This window comes from Podarcis gaigeae (genome assembly GCF_964106915.1).
Source record: "Podarcis gaigeae genome assembly, chromosome: 12".
Lineage (NCBI taxonomy): Eukaryota > Metazoa > Chordata > Lepidosauria > Squamata > Lacertidae > Podarcis > Podarcis gaigeae.
Window position 1 is genome coordinate 13,340,409 of NC_139688.1, and position 18,388 is coordinate 13,358,796.

The window sequence follows — 18,388 nt, forward strand, 5'->3', positions numbered from 1 at the left end:
CAGGCTAAAGGTTTCCCACCCTGGTATAGGTGACCAATGCTCTGTATAAGAGTGCCAGTTATTCACATTATGCGCTAGGGATTTGAGTGGAACATGGGGCATCCCTGCATCAGTTCCTGCTAGATTGACCTGAGAGGCAGGGCTATTGTTATGCCAAAACAGTAAGCATCCCCCTTAACCCTTGAAATATAGGAAGTATCTCTTTTCCACTACTGTTGCAACTTGAAGCATTGTGAAGAAGTGTCTTAGATGACATAGGAACATGAGGGAGTCTGCCCATTGGTGGATCACCTGCTTTGCCCAGTAGTTCAGTGGCAAATTCAGAAATGTCATCATGGTCACCTCATCTAAGATTATAGAACTTTCTAATATTATACAATAACCTTATCATTCTATGATAATAATTAGGTACGCATTGCAATGTTCAATGCAGATCTCCTGGTGTTGCCTTTCAGCTAGATCTACTATTTTCTGTGCAGATACATCGGGAATGATTTTGCTCCGATGTCTTCCTTCGGAGTGCTTTCTATGATGTTCCACTGCACGTAAGAGAACTTGCACAACAAGCTCCTGAAACTGAAGTACCTTGTGTTTCCAGTGTTTCTAAATGCTTAGTTCTGGAGCATAAAGGGACCCCTGACTATTAGGTCCAGTCATGGCCCACTCTGGGGTTGCAGCGCTCATCTCACTTTATTGGCCGAGGGAGCTGGCATACAGCTTCTGGGTCATGTGGCCAGCATGACTAAGCCGCTTCTGGCGAACCAGAGCAGTGCACGGAAACACCGTTTACCTTCCTGCTGGAGCGGTACCTATTTATCTACTTGCACTTTGACGTGCTTTCGAACTGCTAGGTTGGCAGGAGCAGGGACCGAGCAATGGGAGCTCACTCTGTCACGGGGATTCGAACCGCCGATCTTCTGATCAGCAAGTCCAAAGCTCTGTGGTTTAACCCACAGTGCCACCCGCGTCCCTCTGGAGCATAAGGTAGCGCCTATTTCATGGTGATTGGTGAGCCCTAGGACAATGGAGACAGAGGCCCTGCAGGGACACTACTGCAGCCCCACACCACACCACTGGTTTTTCATGCAGATAGTCCCAAATGCAATCCCTAGCAGTTCTAGATAGGTAAGGACTCCTACCTGAAACCAGGGATAGCTGCTGCCTGTCAGTGTAGGCAGTACTGAATTAGATGGGCGAAGGGTCTGGCTCATCATATGGCAGCTTTGTATGTTCCTAAGAAGTTAAACTCTTGAGTTGAGTTGGTATGGCAATGCTACGATTTTTTACAGATGGCTATAGTGGAGGGAGGCGAGATATTTCCCCACAATGGGTATCTTCCCCCCAATAAGTAGCTAAAAGCGAGTGTGCCTGCATAAAACAAGGTAGGTAATTAAAATTATTAACTATAGTCAAACCCATAGAGCTGTGCAGTGCCAACTGCAAACAAAAGTAGGGCTGAACAAGTCTGAACTTGCCACTTTTTATTAAATCTTATTTAAAGTACTGAAATAAGTGGAGTGTCTGATGAAATATGCAGGGGGTTTAAACATGCCACAGCTGATAGAAAACTATACGTGTCTGTGTTTTGACTGGCCAAAGATTCCTCTGCTGAATTTGTAAGCATTATTCTAAAAGGGCCGAATCGGTAGGCTGCGATCCAAACCCCACTTACCAGGGAACAAGCCCCAATGAATTCTAGAGGACCTGCTCCTGAATACACACCGTTATGGTCACACTGGAAAACAGCATCTGAGCAAAAGTTCTTCAGGCCTTCGGTATTACTTAAGGCATCTTACAAACTGTCCTTAATCTGTCAAAATTATCCTGGGCAGATGAGAAATGTTATAAACTCTCATCTACGTTCAGAGAATAATGTCATTTTAAGTATGTTGGGAAGATAGTTCAAGATGTTACTATTAGTATATAAAGCCTGTAAAGCCAGTTTCCTTGGGAGATGTCCATATCTCGTATATGCTACCTCAGCCTGCGGAACTGGCACTGTTATAGGGGCCACATAACACTCATTCCACACATGTAAGAAATTGATCTTTTAGAAATTGATATTTTAGAGTGGCAGCACCAACACTCTGGAACTCTCTACCTGCCTTTAATCAATCATTTTAATTCTTTTATTTTATGTTTTTGTAAACTGCTTAGAGATTTCCTTTAAAAAATACTATATATATATATATATATATATATGTAAAGTTATAAATGAAACAAACGAAAAAGTGAGGTATGGGAAGGCAGCCTAGGCTTTGGTTTAGGATTAGCATTGGGAAAGCAAGACTCATGTGCCTCTCAAAATCCAAAATGTGGCCCCTGATCCAAAAATGCTGGCATCCACTGCTAAACTTGCACCCAAATATGCATTTGGAGACCCATTTCTTAATTTTACACCATATGGTAATGGTGTTACTGCTACTATTGCAACTCACCTTAGATCAGGCCATGACCCAAAAGCAGGTCCCAACCCACCAGCTGAAGGCCAACGGGTTAGAGTGTGAAAAACCATTGCTGTATCATTCTAATCCATCATTTTCTCATGATAGCATTTCCTTAAGCCTTGAGAATATGCTTGCACATGAACTGGGCTGGCCATGTCAGTACATGTCCATGTACTTCACTTAACCTTTTATTTTGATTCACAGATATAGATAGCATGCACACATATTTACTTGAATTGTATTACACAATGGACAATAGCATTTGCTTTGGAAGGGCCAGATCCCACAGCTGACTGCATGGGCGGTGGCTCTCCTCCACCTGTTCAAAGCCAGCAGACATTCTTACTGATGACTAAACAACACGAGACCTGGAGTCTTTGACATAAGAATCTCATTAATCACACCTGCTTGACACGGGCTAAGATCCGAATCCTGCAGTGTGCATGAAGTGTATCCCAAGCAGGAATTGTGCCCTTATGATCAGCACCTTAAGATATTATGTGGGCACATGGATTTCTTTATTTCAAATGTTTATGTCCACCATTCTGTTTGAGACGGGTCTGCAGTGCACATTCTCTGAGCTCAAGAAAATAGGAGAGTCCTTTTGTGCATTTCGAGTTCCCTCTATATTTCATTCCCTTCAAGTGGTCTAGAAATGCCAGATCATTCATTGTGGCAGGTGTGCCAACTTGAAAACCATATTGGGGAGGGGGGCATGTAAGCCCACCCTGCATAATCAATCACATGATGTGGCACACACCATTTGAATGGCAATGTCCATCAACCTTTGGGAAGGGCCTGAAGGGACCTTGGCCCCTAGAAGTTGGTTCCTATGCATTGTGGCAGTTTTGGAAGTAGCTCAGTGTCACTGAGCAGACACTGGTGCCTAGTTCCATATGATGCTGCTTATCTGCCAGCAGGTCTGCTTAGATAACATGTGGAAGGTTCATTCTGCATCAGGGATGGGGAGCCTGTGATTTTCCAGATGTTCCTGGACTACAATACCCATCATCCCTGACCACTGGCCATGGTGGCTGGGGCCGAGAGGAGTCGGAGTCTAAAGACACGTGTAAAGTCACAGGTTTCTATCTTTGCTCTACAAGCTCTCTCTACAGGCCAGGCAGATGGAAGGATCGTAAACCACTAAAGCAACATTTGTCACCTCTGTGTTTCTGGGAGGGAAGGAGTTCGCTTTTGTCGTACAAAGCTACCCATTTAATTTTTCCTTTCTCAGCTTGTCATTTCTCTAGTCTGCAGTTCAGTTCTCCACATTTCAACATCAGTTTGCGTTTAAAAAAAACATCAGCATGAAAATCCATGCACATTTTCACACGCATTTCTCCTAACGCACACATTTTTGAAAGCAATTTCCCCTGATATATGCTATGTATATTAATTCAGCTCTCCCCAACATATATTTTTCATACACATCTGCCTTTATAATCAGTTATTATTGAAACCTTTGATTACAACACTAAAAGGGCCATTCTTTGCTTGTGGAAGAAATGAATTTCTTCTGTAATATGCAATAAATGGTTTCCACTGTATTGCACAGGTATTCTGTTTTTGTACGCATATTTTGGCTGGAAAGAGGCATCAGGCAGACCCAGGCGTCCAGGGTTCAAATCCCCACTCCGCCAAGGTCCCTGGGTGACCTTGGACCAGTCTCTGGAAGGAAGTGGGGAACCACGTATACTACATTGAACTTGTTGGTGGAAAGTTGGGAATATGTAAATGTAATAATCAATTAATAATTACTTGGTTGCTGAAGTGCTAATTAGGCAGATTTCCATTAAAATGCATACCAAACAAATTTGTCTCCCATCCCTCCTCTGAGCAGTGTGGGCTTCTGGCCAAAGCATCATGTCATTACTAGCCAGACTTTCTCTTACTTAATTTAGGGTTCTCTCTCAGGCTACTGGTCTTCACTTCTCTTTCCCCTCCCAACTGTTCAAAAATATGAGCTGGAAAGGGTGACAGGAAAGGGGAAGTCCAGACAACGCACAGTTTCTTCCCTTGGATGAGACAGTCTGCTGCCAAAGGTCTGCATCCTTGCAGGGAGCAATGGATTTAGTACTTCAAGCTTCTTGAGATCTTGCGTCCATCAAGTCAACTTGAGAGCATTTATAGCCAGGCTCTGAATTTGCCCTGAATGCCCAAGGGGCCGACCACTCATCAAATTTGAGACAAGGGAAGGATTTCATAAGAAGGTAAGAAGAACCTGTGGGACGCAGGTGGTGCTGTGGGTTAAACCACGGAGCCTAGGACTTGCCAATCAGAAGGTCGTGGTTCGAATCCCTGCAACGGGGTGAGCTTCCATTGCTCGGTCCCTGCTCCTGCCAACCTAGCAGTTCGAAAGCACGTCAAAGTGCAAGTAGATAAATAGGTACCGCTCCGGCGGGAAGGTAAACGGCGTTTCTGTGTGCTGCTCTGGTTCACCAGAAGCGGCTTAGTCATGCTGGCCACATGATCCGGAAGCTGTACGCCGGCTCCCTTGGCCAATAAAGCAAGATGAGCGCCGCAACCCCAGAGTCGGTCACGACTGGACCTAATGGTCAGGGGTCCCTTTATCTAAGAAGAACCTGCTAGATCAGGCCAGTGGCTCTATTATTCCAGCAGCCTGTTCACAGTGGGAAACCCACAAGCAGGACTCAAGCACAAGAGCACTCTGCCCTCCTGTGGTTTCTAGCAAGAAGAAGAAGAAGAGGAGTTTGGATTTGATATCCCGCTTTATCACTACCCAAAGGAGTCTCAAAGCGGCTTCCCTTCCCCACAACAAACACTCTGTGAGGTGAGTGAAGCTGAGAGACTTCAGAGAAGTGTGACTGGCCCAAGGTCACCCAGCAGCTGCATGTGGAGGAGCAGAGACGCGAACCCGGTTCACCAGATTACAAGTCCACTGCTCTTAACCACTACACCACACTGGCTCTCCATACCAGCAACTGGCATTTAGAAGCATTACTTAGTGCCTCCGACTATGCAGCATAGGCATCATGTCTAGTCACCATTGATAGCTTTATCCTCCATGACTTTATCCAATCCTCTTTGAAAGCCATCCAAGTTGGTGGCCATCACTCTCTCCAGTGGGAATGAGTTCCACAGTCTAAATAGGCACTGCATAAAGAAGGACTTTCTTGGATACCCCCAAATTCTAGTGCGGGAGAAAAACTTTTCTCTAGCCACTTTCCCCCATGTCACACATAATTTTATAAACTTCTAGCATGTCACCACTTACTTGCCTTTTCTCTAAACTAAAATGCCCCAAGCACTGCAACCTTGGGCTCATCCACACTTCCTGCCGCTTTCCGTTGGGGAAATCCACTGAATCGGAGCAGTTGTCAATCGGTTTTTCTCCAAATTGGTCTTTGTTCCAATTTAGAGCTAAAGAGCAGGTTTTCCAGGGGGAAATGGCAGGGCAAAGAGAAAACTACTTGGACCCGTGCCTAGAAAGCAACAGGACAAATGGGGAAACATTTGGACCCTTGTTTTTTATGCACGGAACGAGCAGAAGTGTGAACAAGCCCCTTTCCTCATAGGGGAGTCACCCCATCCTCTATATTATCACACACACACCCAGGTTAGACTCACTACTTCTTCTTTGGTGATCACTCGTAGTCAAGTAAGATTGTCTTCCAAGAAAACGCTCTTAACTGTGAGTCCGTAAGTGGAGGCCAATTCTGGATCCACATGTCCTTCCACAGTGGGGACATAGGTTTCCGGGTGGGAGTTGATCATGGTGAGAGTTTGCCAAGCGTCCCTTCCTCTTAGCTCATTTCTCCCTTGCGTCCTGAGTTTGTGCTTCTTCAGAGTCCAGACTCACTAGATTTACCCTGGGCAAGCAATACTGATAGACTGTAATTTTCCCTCCTCTGTACTCTGTGTTTTGCTCAATAGCTTGCTCACTGAACCATGTTTGGTTCTTTATTGTACTGAGAACTTTGCTGCATGGACTCACTTTCAAGCTTCCATGCTCAGCCAAATAAGTAGTGGTGCAAATTAGCAAAAGTAATTAAAGCAATTTTAAAAAACCTGTTATTTATTTATTTATTATACCCCAACCTTCCCGGTTCAGAAAACCGGGCTCAGGGCGGCTAACAACAAATTTAAAACACTTAATTGTGATACAACAAAAACTGTATAAAATATAGTATAAAAGCGTGAATAACAATAAATTCAACGTTCTAGAATCAGTTTAGGGGGAAATCCATCCAATAAACATTAGATGATCACCAGGGCTAGCTGGCTAAATTAATCCTATTTGGGCCAGCAAGGAGGCCAGGGGAGAATTAGCTGTGGGATCCCAGAGCGGGTAATCTTCATAAAACGGGGAGGGGGAAGGAAGGAAGGGGAATAAAAGATCAGGCTAAATTCAAATTGAAAGCAAGGCAGAATAGCTCTGTCTTACAGGCCCTGCGGAAGGAAATTAAATCCTGCAGGCCCCTGGTCTCATGGGACAGAGCATTCCACCAGGTCAGAGCCATCACTGAGAAGGCCCTGGCCCTGGTGGAGGATAATGAGAGCCAGTGTGGTGTAGTGGTTAAAAGCGGTAGTCTCGTAATCTGGGGAACCGGGTTCGCGTCTCCGCTCCTCCACATGCAGCTGCTGGGTGACCTCGGGTCAGTCACACTTCTTTGAAGTCTCTCAGCCCCACTCACCTCACAGAGTGTTTGTTGTGGGGGAGGAAGGGAAAGGAGAATGTTAGTCGCTTTGAGACTCCTGAAGGGGAGTGAAAGCCGGGATATCAAATCCAAACTCTTCTTCCTTAGGACCCAGGACCTCTAAACTATGATTAAGGTCCTCTGCGGGGCATACCAGGAGAGGTGGTCCCGCAAATACGAGGGCCCTGTACAGGCAGCAACTAATTTGCACAGGGGTTGTGTTCCAGACCCATGCGAGTGTTGATGGGCCACACTGTTCCACAAGAAGTTCAATTTTGTCACCCGTGGCTTGAATTAGGAAAATGGGTTTTTAATCCTGCTGCATTTGTTAACTAGCTTACAAGTGCCAGGATTTTTCTGCTATCACCCCTCTGGAAAATTATATTTATGGACATATATTTTTGCAAGACAGTCTTTTGTTCCATCAAAGCTAACTTCCATCAGAACTAACTTCAACTCCACATAGTAAACACACAGTCACCACTTGGGAGAACAGAGCAGGTTGGGCTCAATGATGAGTATATGAAGAAAGTATTTTGGCAACATTCCTGATATGAACTCCTACACTCTGAAACACAGCCCCTATATGTCCTTTGCATTGGTTTTCAAAGGGGGGAAAAATACAACAGCCTAGGGACAGATGTGCCATAACTATTTATGGTTTCAAAAGAACAGAACAGGTTTGGTGAGAATTTAAAACACTGTGAACACCAAGAAATGTTCTAAGAGGGGATAGGCATGTTCTAAAGGTGTTTTATACAATCTTCTGGCTCAGAGCCCAGAACTCAGTTGGAACAGCTGTGTTGAGCACCAAGCAACTACTCTTTGAACTTGGAAAAACCTATGATTAGATCTTAGTAGTGGAAAGGTGTATGAATGAACAGTAGGAGCCTTCTATCCATGACATCCTTCTACATTTCTCAAGTCTTTGCTGCTTATTATTGAAAGAGCACAGCTTTGTATTGCGGCAGGGGGGCGATATCTTTCACAAGGAACCCATTCCACTTGGATTCTGCTTTTCTAGCATCTATAGGTCTCATAGCTCAGCACGGAGCCTCTCTGATCAAGGTGGCCTCAGGCATGGTGTTGGAGACCCCAGGAAAACAACATAACATTGGGCTGACATACAGAACAGGATGCATGCTCAAATTTTGTTCCAGAACGTGGGAGGGATGGTCTGGAAGTAAGGGAAATGATAGCTCCATTGTCAAGGTGAGACCATGTCCTGGCAAGGTTTAGTCCCAAAGCATCAGTTCCCTCCTGCAAAAATGGAAGGCTGGATCTGTTGAGTTGGCCGACGTTCAGAAATATATGGAATCTGAGCAATTCTTGAATGCTCTGGGAAAATTTCCAGAAATCGGAACAGGTACTTTATATGGTGCTGCCCCTAAGGACGATTTGGAAACTACAGCTGGTGCAAAAGAGGGCAGTTAGGTTCCTCCATGCAGCATCCTACCACAAAAGTATAACACCTGTGCTAAAAGAATTGTGTTGGCTGCCAATTTAAGGCTTACTTATGGACTTATAAGGTTCTGAACAGCTTGGGCCCAAGCTACCTGAGATAATGGCTCCTCTTGTACAGAACTGCCTGTTGATCAAAATAATCAAGACACCTTGTTAGATGTACACATCCAGCAGAAATTCATCTTAATGGGGCTTGAAAGAGGCCCTTCTCCACCATGGTACTTGCCTTATGGAATTATCTCTTTTTGGAGGTGTGGCGGGCACTTGCAGTGTTGCTGTTTCATCGCTTATTAGAAACAAATCTCTTAGTTCAGGCATTCTCAGGTAGCTAATTCTTCAGTTTAATTAACCTTTCAGTGTCTTTTTAATATATATTTTAATATGCTGCCACTGTGTGGTTTTATTGTATTGCTCTTGGTTTTGCAAACCACATTGTAAGCATTCTGGTGAATGGCAATGATTTTAAATTTTGGTACATATTTTTGCTTGGAGAAACATGCTGGAAATGTGCAAAAGTACAAATTTTGAAGGACAGCTGTATTTTGGTTCATGTATTTTTTCAGGAAATGATGTAGGTTGTTCACATTAAAATTAGTACATTTTAATTTGTCCCTCACTCCTAGAGTAACATTGAATGGGAACTTGAATTCACAATATATTGTGAATATATTGTAGGTGAAATGATTACACATGCATACTTCTCGAAGTTCTCTTCTGTGAATTAGCAAATCTTCTCCAGATATTCTCCAGCTGGGTGCATACTTTAAATTCCACATTGACATCAGCACCCAGTGATTTTTCAGAACCAATCAAGTCCCGCCAATATCTGAAAAGTCACAAACAACAGTTCACAACACCAGGCAGCTGGCATGCAGCACTCCTGACACCACCCTGGGATCCTGTGGGTTGAAGGATGTAATATACATTTTTAAAATAAGTAAAATCTGGCTGCTGCAGCAGGACAGCAGACTTGAAATGGCATTGGGGCATTTTGCAGTCACTTTTTTCACTTAACTTGTCAAGAAACGTCCCCTACGATAGGAGGCAGAAACAAAGCTGTCAAATTTTGCATTCTGAAATTCAAACGTCGAATTTCAAGGGTACATTTCAAAGTCAAAAAAAGGTCAAGTGTCAAGTTTGAAAACTTGTTAAATGTTCAGTCTTTCTGAAATTTCATTTGGCATCTAGAATGCATCACGGTCCACTGAAAAGCATGTTCAGATGGATATAGAAACAAGTGACTCGATCCCTGATGGCTCTACAGTTTTTTCTCTTGCCCTGGACAAGTTCTTAAGTTAGCAAAGCACCATTCTTGATGCTTCTGTGTGGTAGCTTTCCACAATCCTTGTTCTCACAGCTGCTTCTAAAGATCAGTGAAATCCAGCAAAAGTTAGTAATTGATTCTCATTGAAATAAACAGGGCTTAAGTGGTCATGACTGGAAGAGCACTGAGCCCTCTCTATCCAGCTCTGCTAAGTTCTGCTGGTCTACCGCTATGTGTAGGATGGTGCCATGGAACTGCCCCTTCTGGCTGCCATATGTGCATGCAAATGGAACTGCTGCTAGTACAATTCTCACCAGCAGCAGGCAGCCGAACCCCCTGAAATGGTCTTTCAGGGGGAAGGGGTTGGGCTGAACCAGATCCCAAGCAATCCAGCCACCATCACATGACCACCTGCCACTCACCTTCCACCCTGGCCGTCAAGTACAGCAGAATTGGAGGGTGGAGGGGAGTCAGGACTGCTGCCTTAATCACACTTCCAGTTTTCCGTGTGGCCTTTTCCATGTCTGATTTTTGCAGATTGTGCCCCAAACCTCTGCTTGCTACCACTGAAGATGATCTAGCCTGATTCATGCTTGCAAAGGTTTAAGATGAACCAAAAGGCACTGTGGATTGCACCCATTGGACTATTGTGGCCTCGGGAAGATTTTGCAACCTTGTCAGGTGCCAGCAAAAGAATCTCAGCAAGCTGACATGCCAAGATTTACACAGGAGGGTAACCGCAGGTGCTTATTTTTTTGTCTCCTTGTAGTTCATCAGCGTCACGCAGCTGTTGGCTCATTTTGCAAATGTGTCAACTCTTGGAATAACAGCAACTTACGTAGGTTGGATGCAGTGCCAGGAGATAAAGAGTTTTACAGAGCAAAGTCATAAAGCATTGAGGGCACAAACCTTGTGGTAGTTAAGGAGACTTGCCACTTATCTATTTGTTTAGATTTTAACACACCTGATCCTGCAAGTTCCAGGTGGGTAACAATGAAGGTAACAGAAATACAAACAGCAAATACATGAAACATTAACAAACATGAAACTCTCGAAGGTATGTGTGTGTGTGTAGGTTTATCATGCTGGCAAGAGCTGTGATCCTGGTGTTCATGGCATGCTTACAACCCAAATTCTACTGTTGAAGAGACCTTCCAAATATCACCAATATGCCCTTTTAATAATTGACAATAATTTATTTTTAAAGTGGGGGAATAGAAGTTAATAGGCCAACACAAGCCCCCAACTTGTGTTAAGGCTATTTGCATTATCCCCAGTCCAAATATTCAAACCCACAAAAGGGAGGAAATGCAAACTAAGCCATTAGAAGTTATTTGTGTGACAATCAATGTGCATTTTGCGGTTCGTATAAAATCCATTTTTGAGCAGAACTCGTGGGCTCATCCATTATAGGTCACTGTGCATTTCAGCATGAGTTTCTGTCGGTGTTATATAGTCTTTCCTAAGATACAAGGATACCTGGGAGTAGTTTGCATAATGCTTTGTTTCTGCAGATCCCATGATTTTTCCCTCTTCTGGAAAAAAAACTTACTTTTTTCTACATTTGGGCTAGCCTTGGGCATATGTAAGGAAATGCATCTGAACCAGTAGACCATAAATGCATCTTGCAACAAGTTGGGAAATTATATTAGCCCAATTTAGACATGATGGAAAAACATTTTTTCACAATATGTGAATAAGGCTGTAGGAGCCTTGAGTTTCTCTGTTGTTGTTGTTGTTGTTGTTGTTCTCTTTTGCATGCCACAGTTCCCTGTGATGTTCAAATTCAGGGCACTATGGCTGATTTAAACTCTAGTTCAGGGCTGGGGAACATGTGCACTTCCAGATGCTGAATTCACACTCCATCAACCCCGGCCAGCATGGCCAGTAGTGAGGAATGATGAGCACTGTAATCCACAACATCTGCAGGGCCAAAGGTTCCCCAGCCCTGCTCTACTTTGTGAACAAACCAGAATCCCAAACCTGAATCGAACCTGGTTTTTTGTTTCCTATTACACCTGAACTCAGACCATTGAATACAAAAGTAACCCAATGGCATAGTTTAGGAATCATGCCAGGGACCAAATGTGGCCTTCAAGGCCTTTCTGTTTGGCCCTCAAGACTCAGGCTGCACACCTTCTTCAGCCTTAATCTCCATGAATTTGTCTAACCCAATAATAATAATAATGTTATTACTTATACCCTGCCCATGTGACTGAGTTGCCCCAACTGCTCTGGATATAGAGCTTCCAATATAATATAAAAACAAAGCAAAACATCATACATAAAAAACTTCCTGATGCAGAGCTGTCTTCAGAAAGTTGTGTAATTGTTTATCTCTTTGACATCTGCTGGGAGGGTGTTCCACAGGGCGGGTGCCAGTCATAGCTGTCAACTTTTCCCTTTTCTTGTGAGGAATCCTATTTGGAATAAGGGAATTTCCCTTTAAAAAAGGGAAACGTTGACAGCTATGGTGCCATTACGGAGAAGGTCCTTTGCCTGGTTCCCTGTAACTTCACTTCTTGCAGTAAGGGAACCGCCAGAAGGCCCTCAGAACTGGACCTCAGTGTCCGGGCAGAACGATGGGGGTGGGGACATTCTAAATCAGTGGCCGTCACTGCCTCCAGTGGGATTGAGGACATCATTTTAACTATGTGCCATGTAAAGCAGCTTCATTGGAGGTCCCCAAGTCCCAGCTTTATGCGAGATGAAGAAAAACTTTTCTCCACTTTTTCCTAAGTTGCATAATTTTTTTAACTTCTGTCACTGCATCTCTTAATCACCTTTTCTCTAAACTAAGGATTCCCAAGTGCTGCAACCTTTCCTCACAGGGTGTCTTTGAATGTCACTGAATCCCAGTTGCTGAGAATCACATGTATGGAAAGGACGCTTGCACTCAGGTCCTGTTTGGGGGCTTCCTATGGGCATCTTGTTGGCCACTGTGATGAGAGGATGATAGACTAGGCTTTGGCCTGATTCCACAGGGCTCTTATATTCTTACTAGCAAAACTACACATGCTCCACTTTTTCTCAAACACTAAGCTGCAGATTTTTGCCCAGCTAACAAGCTTAATTCCAGAACTGGTTGGTGAAAACCCCCAATAATATCAGAAAATGGGTATTTCTAATACAGGATTGGACTGTTGGCTCATTCATTTAGTAAGAAGAATGGAGAGTCTCAGAAATAGCCTCACGAGGATATGTCTCTCTTTCTCTCTCTTTTTTTCTCAATTTGTTTCTGACACAAACTGAAAGCTGAGATCATCTATATGACAATTAAAGGATATAGACTGATTCCTGAATGCTCTTTAAAGATGAATTACTTATGGATTCCTAAAGGCCCTCATCCCCTTCTTGCTATAATCTCTCAATAAGTACCGCTGTCTATGTTGTTCAGTGTTTGACATAAACGATTTGGAGGCAGTATATATTTCATCTTGGTTGATACAAGAAATTACAAGTGGACTAAGAGCTAGTGACAGAAGCTGACTTATCAAAGGTTTCTTAGGTACATAAACGAAAAATAAGTCACCATTCTGCTGCCCCTCCCAAAAACTAAATTCCTTATTTTACAAAAGGCCGTATAATCCTTTCATTTTCAAACAAATGCCACAGCACCGTTGTTATTCTAACTTAAGCTCACATAAACCGTACAATGAGGAGCATGTTTAATGTGTTTTTTAATAGCCTTGTTTGAAGGACTTCTTACTGACATCACATTGCTGGGGAGATCCAGAGGGGATTACTTGTGTCAACCCAATCCAGTGGTTGGTAATTGTAGCACAAAGGAGCGATCCAAGAGGCTGAGCTAACACAGCCACGGCAGAGCAAAGCCTGTATTTATTCCTGCCTTGATAAAAGCTAAGAGAGAAATTCAACAAACCTAAACCACTAAATTAATTGGCACTAAAAGCATGTAATAGTTATCTAATCTATTAATTTTTAGTTGAATATTAACTAGGGTGTCTGCTATGACAGGTATTTGACCTGGGCAGATAGAATAGACCGGGACCAGCCTTGCAGGCAGCTTTCAAGTGAACAAAAATAATTAGTCGGCAGGAAAGGGTGACAGCATTCTTCAGCAGCTACCTGGCAGTCTAAGATTTTTATTTGTATTGACTTTCTGGGGCCAGACGTCTTATGCTTGACACAGCCTGTTCCTCAGCAAGCGGAGGGAATTTCAGATAGAGCTGGGCCTACTGCAATTTGGCCTCTGAAATCCCTTGCAAATATTATAGCACCATCTTCTCTGCCTCCATAGAACAAAATGTGCTAAGGCCTGGTTCACACATGACACTAAGAGGTTTTAAAACTATGGTTTATGACTTACCCATGTAATGTGTGAACCCAGCCTAGCAGCCTAATTGTTGTTTATTAACTAGGGTTGAAGGTCACTCATTAACCAAGGTTTGTAACTGGTTTATAAACCTTAATTAATGTTAGCCATAGCTTAGTGTTACATGTGAACCTAAACTTCCTCCTTAACTATGCTTCAAGAGCCATCAACATCTCAAAAGCTTGAGCAGCAAAATATTCAAACTACTCTCAAGCCTCGGGTGCTCTCGCTAGGGTTTTTAATTGTTCTGTGTTGTAACAAACCAATGTTTAAGTGATCATCTGCCAGACATCTCAGCTTTAACTATGGTTAATGTTAACTATGGTTAAGATTATCTACGGTTTAGTGTTATGTGTGAACCAGGCCTCTATGTTATAGAGTAAGGCCAAGACAAATGTGGACTCCTGCTGTGGCAGAGAGCCTGGAATTGGTGTACGCTCTGTATTTTTAATATTTTGTTTTCACACATGGCCTTTCCCATGTCTAGCTTCATTGTGTGGTGGAGAGAGATAATTTCGAAGGGTCGGATTCAACTAATCCATTGCACTAGCAGAAGTTAGTGCAAGGAGTTCACGGCCCCCACATGTCCCCTGTGCCTCCCCTAAATCTGCTCTGGAGTGCTTGGTATTGAAGCAATGTAGCCAAATGGGGCACGGCTGTGCTTGGTTCTATATTAAAGCACTGAGGTTATCAGGTACAGCTGTTTCATGGTTAGTCTACCACTGCCACACCCCTGCAGGTGCTGAAGTGCTATATGTTTGTCTGCTTTGTAGGTTAGATACAATAACATGCACAGCCTATGCCCATTTCCTTAGAACTATAAGAACTTTCTAGGATCAGCTGTGTACTAAGCCGATAGCCATATCTTTCCTTATCTAAATAGCATTTGCGGCACCCCACCTATTGAGTCTAAGCACGTTATAAGAAGTTATGAAAATTAATCATAGGTTCCTGTACAAAAATATGAAATACATTACATGCTGTGAATTCGTGCTTAGCAATCCATATGGCCAAACTGCAGTCAACAAATTATTAACAACCACATCTGTGCAACAAGACAGCATCAGATGTCTGGTTTTCAACTGGACCATTTCACACAGATTGTTCTGCCCTGTGTGATCCTGAAGAAAACCCCCACCCCCAGTAAGCTGGTATTAGTCTCAGAATGAAAGCTCCCTTTGGAACCAATGGAAGCTCCTGTATTGGCATCAGGGAAATGTTCTCCTAAAACAGGGGTCAGCAACCTTTTTCCGCCGTCACTGTCCCTCAGACCATGTGGTGAGCCGGACTATATTTTGGAAAAAAATAAATGAACAAATTCCTATGCCCCATAAATAACCCAGAGATGCATTTTAAATAAAAGCACACATTCTATTCATGTAAAAACACCAGGCAGGCCCCACAAATAACCCAGAGGTGCATTTTAAATAAAAGGACACATTCTACTCATGCAAAAACACGCTGATTCCTGGACCGTCCAGGGGCCAGATTGAGAAGGCGATTGGGCCTCATCTGGCCCCCCAGCCTTAGGTTGCCTACCCTTGTCATAACACCTTAAGGCAAGGATGTAGAACCTGTGGCCCTCTAGATGTTGCTGAACTCCCAGCTCCCATCACCCAGCCTGTCCAATGGATAAGGAGGATGAGAGCTGTTGTCCAGCAAAAGCCAGAAGAACACAGGTGCCACAATATTGGTCTTAAGAAATCCTTTGTGCATTATTTGCTTCAGGCTCCAGTTCTCTCCCTTTCCTCCTGTATTGATTTTACCCCATAAATGAATTTTATGAAGGAGGGTAAAAAAGAAAAAGAAAAAAGAAAAAAGAGGCATCCGCCAGGTAAAACCTATTTAACGTGGGCACACATGTTTATGAATCAGATAAGATTTGTATGTCTGGTAGGCGGTGGCACTAAAAGCTTTCTATGTCACGACATCAAAGCAGCCAAGAGATGAAAGGCCATATTTGTGCATCATAAATGAGATTTGCATATTGTGATACTCCAAGAATCTTTCATTTGAACAGGTGGAAAAACAGGGAAGCAGGGGCACCCACGTGAAAACAAAGCCTTCCTTGCGGTTGATGATTAAATTTTTATATAGCTTTGATATAACCACTGCAATTAAGCCTGGGCGATGAGCAAGGACTTGTTTTGCCCTTTAAAAAGGTACACATTGTTTACTAATCCCTCATTTTATATGATGAATCTATCACCATCTAGGCACAGCTGCGACAAGCCTTTTGAGAGGACGGGTTTCATCCCATGTAACAAATTTCAAACTTTTCATCTCTTTCTCTCTTTTCAAAAAGAAGCAGCAGCTTCTACTTGACAATTGAGGCTCAATGAATCCGCGAGATGCGTCATTTCATAAACGACTATTTCCACCTTTTGTCAAGATCTGAGACGAGGTGTATACAGTGTAAACATGAACCCAGGATCTTTTTACCAGTCGAAGTTGGCCTTGAAAGTGACTGTGGAATGTGCCTTGATTCAAACTTATTGAAATTTTCACTTTGTCTCTCCCCCCCCCCCACCATCCCAAACTTCAAATGTTCATTGCTGCTTGTTCTTCACCCTTGAGAAGGAGGAGGGCAAAAAGACAAATGACTTTAATTAAGAATTAGTTATGAGTGAATGAGTCGTCTCTAATTATATCAAGAACCTTTTAAACAGTTTCACTCAGGCTTATTTGATTTCTTAATTACTGAAATAAGAAAAGTCCCCCATACAAATTGCGTTGGCTTTGGAAACAGAAAAAGCTGTCACGCCGTTGCTTATTGTGGATTAACCGATCATGGACTGAGAGAAGGCGGCGCCGCTTCCAAAACTGCATCTTTGTTAAATGCATCTAATGGAGTGGATCCTTGCCTATGAATGCTATATGTGACTCAGGTGCCAGATGACTATGTAATTTTCGCTGTAGCAAATTAGCACAGCTACCGTTCCAAAGTTGGATACATGTTGAATTTTATATTTCAGTAAAAAGGGCAAAGCTGCTGATGGATGAAAACAAACTCCAAACCGATAGATCTAACCACAAATCAAACATAAGCTATATTCACATGAGCAGCTTAATTCTGAAATCCTGGAGAGCTACTACCAGTGAATGTAGAACATGCTGAGCTATTAGAGAAGGGCTGTAGTTCTTCTGTAGTGGCAGAACATTTGCTTTGCACACAGAAGGAACCAGGTTCAATCTATGGCATTCCCAGGTAGAGTTGGGAAAGGCAGCTGACTGAGAGAGCTGCTGCCAGTTAGGGTAGACAATATTTAGCCAGGTGGACCAAGGGTCTGCCTCAGCGTAAGGCGTAAAGCAGCTTCCGACTCAGCATTCCTTTCCTACTTACACAGAAATTAGATGTCATTACCAACGTGGGTGGCGCTGTGGTCTAAACCACAGAGCCTAGGACTTCCTGATCAGAAGGTTGGCGGTTCGAATCCCGTTGCTCGGTCCCAGTTCCTGCCAACCTAGCAGTTCAAAAGCACGTCAAAGTACAAGTAGATCAATAGGTATCGCTGCGGCGGGAAGGTAAACGGCGTTTCAGTGCGCTGCTCTGGTTCGCCAGAAGCAGCTTAGTCATGCTGGTCACATGACCCAGAAGCTGTACACCGGCTCCCTTGGCCAATAAAGTGAGATGAGCGTCGCAACCCCAGAGTCGGCCACGATGACTGGACCTAATGATCAGGGGTCCCTTTACCTTTACCAACCCATAGCATATAAGTATTTCCTCATATTTCTTCCATGTTTTCTCAAACCACCAAAAAGCCAGGTTTTATTTTTATTTTCGAAAGCATGAAACTGCAGCACAATCACCTCCAGTGCAGATCGCTCTTAGTGCTTACGCTTCTGAGTTTTTTGAGGTTCCTTTCCTCCCTGCCTAATTAATTACAAGTGACTCCTCATTTATGTGGGAGTTACGTTCCAGACCCCTACCCCACTCAAAAGTGAAATGCGCGCAAGTGGGGAGCCCTCTGAAGTACTGGTACGTACAGCTCCCTGCCTAACAGCTGTTGAGTGGGGTAGCATGGCGGCAGCAAGAGCTCCCATGCGCCATTTTGGAGCCCTTGGAGTCTTTTTTTTTGTCTGGACATTTGGCTCGCTGACCCCTCTTCGGGCTCTCAGGAGGGTCTCCTCGTGAGCCATGAGGACTTTCCAACTCTCTCCTGCCAATTCATGTTAGAATTGAATTACCATATTTATTTATTTCCCAGTGGCGTATTTG

At 43.5% G+C, this 18,388-nt stretch overlaps 1 long non-coding RNA gene across 2 annotated transcripts in view; it reads right to left on the reverse strand.

Annotated features, from left to right (window-relative positions):
• The window catches only part of LOC310828141, a 170,223-nt gene that overhangs the window by 68,702 nt on the left and 83,133 nt on the right, over positions 1–18,388 (reverse strand). Inside the window, exon 1 of one of the 2 annotated variants that reach the window (XR_014556717.1) lies at positions 2,439–2,545. The exons of the other annotated variant lie outside the window; for it this stretch is intronic. This is a non-coding gene — a long non-coding RNA (uncharacterized lncRNA). Of the gene's footprint in view, positions 1–2,438; positions 2,546–18,388 lie in introns of those variants that run through there. 2 annotated transcript variants of the gene reach the window in all.